Source organism: Pinus tabuliformis, chromosome 6 (genome assembly GCF_031772625.1).
Source record: "Pinus tabuliformis cultivar Carrire ecotype Pingquan chromosome 6, CPIR1, whole genome shotgun sequence".
Lineage (NCBI taxonomy): Eukaryota > Viridiplantae > Streptophyta > Pinopsida > Pinales > Pinaceae > Pinus > Pinus tabuliformis.
In genome coordinates, this window is record NC_142292.1 from 623,255,359 (window position 1) to 623,258,404 (window position 3,046).

Below are 3,046 nucleotides of genomic sequence, written 5' to 3' on the forward strand. Positions count from 1 at the left end.
TTTTTTTAATTTCAAAAGTGAATCCCAGGTACTTATGAAAATTGTCCAAGATAGCTATCATGCAGCTAGAGGAAAGATTCAGAGAATCGTTGGCTTATGCAATCAATTAAAAACAAAGGCGGCGATACATTTTGAATACTAAATAAATATCTTTTACTGTAGCCAGGAATACAATATTAAACAATGTATCTTTTACAGTCGCCAGTGATACAACATTGAATATTGTTTTTTGGCAGTTGCCAGGAAAGCAAGGCAACGATTGTAGGAATTTACAGGGTAAGTTCCTCAGAAAGAACACCAAAAGGACACCGCTCACAACCAGATCTCAAATCAATACACCAGTATTTTTGACGTGGTTAAAACCCTCAAAGTGCAAGGAGGGAAACAGTCCACGGCCTGTCCCAACGTGGGTACTACAGGCAATTTATTAATCAAAGAATGAAAATTTACATAAGCTTCTCTCATGCACGGATTACCCGAACAATGACCCTCCATGCGCTTTAAATAGAACTCATGGACCAATCGGGTGTCAAGCCACGGATCAAGTGTCGGTAATACCGAGGTGAGAGTAACCGTCGGATCACTACATATCGTGACCGTCGGATTGTAAGTTACAAAATGTACAACAGTAAAGAAACACACTTTACCTAACTCTAACCTAACTCTATACTAGACCAAGTTGAACTTAACTATATCCTATGTGTCGGAATATCCTAACATCCCCCCTTAAGAACAACTTGGGATAGGATTGAAGGATTTACAAATATGACACAATAGGAGAAGGAAGGAGGCACTAGAGCCTATCCCCCCTTAGTGACAACTTCCTGAACTCCAAGCATATATCGAAGTTTAGTGAACTTCGCCTCTGTGAGAGCCTTTGTGAAGATGTCTGCAACCTGATCATCTGTTGGACAATATTGCACTTCAAGAACATGGTCATGAATGAGCTTTCTGATGAAGTGCATGTGTAGTTCAATGTGTTTGCTGCGCTGATGCTGGACTGGATCTTTGCATAGCTGAATGGGACTTTGATTATCACACCAAAGTGTGGTTGGATGCTGCTGCTCAAAGCCAAACTCTGATAGGATCTGACGAAGCCACAAGGCTTCCTTACTAGCTTCCACGGCACCACGATACTCTGCTTCTGCTGACGAAAGAGAAATGGCAGCCTGTTTCTTACAAGCCCATGTAATAGGTCCTGAACCAAGAGTGAAGACATAACCGGCAGTAGACTTCCGATCATCAGGGTCACCAGCCCAATCAGAATCAGTGAAACCAACTAACAGAGGAGCTGCTTTGGCACTGTAATGAATCCCAAACTGTACTGTACCTCGAACATAACGAAGTATTCTTTTAGCTGCTTTCCAATGACTTTCACGGGGGTTTTGCATAAAACGAGCAACAAGGCCAACAACAAAGGAAAGATCAGGACGAGTATGGGTTAAATACAAGAGTTTTCCGACAAGTTGACGGTATAAGGTAGCATCAACTTCAGGAGAAGTACAAGAGACTGAAAGTTTGACTCCAGACTGAAAGGGAGAAGGGGCTGGCTTACAGTCTTCCATGTGAAAATGACGAAGAATATCACAAGCATACTTGGACTGGGAAAGGAAAATACCCTCCTGGGATTGCAAGACTTGAAGACCGAGAAAATAGTGTAAGTGTCCTAAGTCTGTCATTTCAAATTTCTTTTTAAGGCTGGACTTCACATGGTTTATAAGGTTGGGATCACTACCAGTAAGAATAAGATCATCAACATAAAGAACAAGGATGATAAGAGAGTTGCCCACTTTCTTGGTGTAGACAGTATTGTCAGAATGACACCTAGAAAAGCCAGATTCTAAAAGAAAGCTATCCATTTTGGCATACCAAGCCCGAGGAGCTTGCTTGAGGCCATAAAGGGATTTCTTAAGTCGACAAACAAGGCTGGAGTCTGTTTGTATGAAGCCAATGGGTTGTTCCATATAGATTTCTTCCTGCAAGTCCCCATGCAAGAAGGCAGATTTAACATCCATCTGATGGACTTCCCATTTTAAAGAGGCAGCAAGGGAAAGAACAAGGCGGATAGAGTTCATTTTGGCAACAGGGGAGAAGGTTTCAGTGTAGTCAATGCCTTCAACCTGTGAAAAGCCCTTAGCAACGAGACGAGCTTTATGTTTATCAACTTTCCCATCTGGTCCATACTTGGTTCTGTAAACCCATTTACATCTAACAAGTTTGCGTCCCTTTGGTAGAGGAACAAGATCCCATGTATCATTTGTCATCAATGAATGATATTCTTCATTCATAGCTGCTTCCCAATGTGGATGGCCTGAAGCTTCTGCAAAAGTGTCAGGATCATGATTTACTGGAGCTTGAGCCAGTAAAGAAGAGGCTCTTTCAAACTGAGAACGTGTACGTCGCTGATCTGTAGGATCACCGGCAAGATCACCTGCTGCATCCCGAGTAGCACGGACCCATCTTGGAAGTTGAGGATCCTGAGAAGGTGGGGGAGGATTATCATCCTCGCTTTCATCATCTGAAGAAGAAATGTTTTCAAAAGTAGAAGAGATAGGAAGAGGTGGCACATCCGCCGGACTAGGCTCGCAGGCCGATTTATTTTCATCAAATTTTACATCTCTTCTAATGATAACATTTTTGGACTTAAATGGAATAAGTCTATAACCTTTTACATCTTCAGAATATCCAACAAAAGTACATTTCTCACTCTTAGGTTCTAAAGCTTTATGCTTTTCATCTGGAATATGGGCCCATGCTTCACTTCCAAACACACGAAAGTGACTTACATCTGGTTTAATGGAACTCCAAGCTTCTTCTGGAGTGATATTCTCTAGAACCTTAGTAGGAGTGCGATTGATTATATAATTTGCACAATTAATTGCTTCGGCCCAAAAACTAAGACTGAGTCCTTTAGATTGCAGCATACAATTAGCCATTTCCTTTAAGGTGCGATTTTTCCTTTCAGCTACACCATTTTGTTGCATTTGAATTCCATTTTCGGTGCAAAATTTGATGAATGTGTTTTGAACATATTCTCCACCATTAT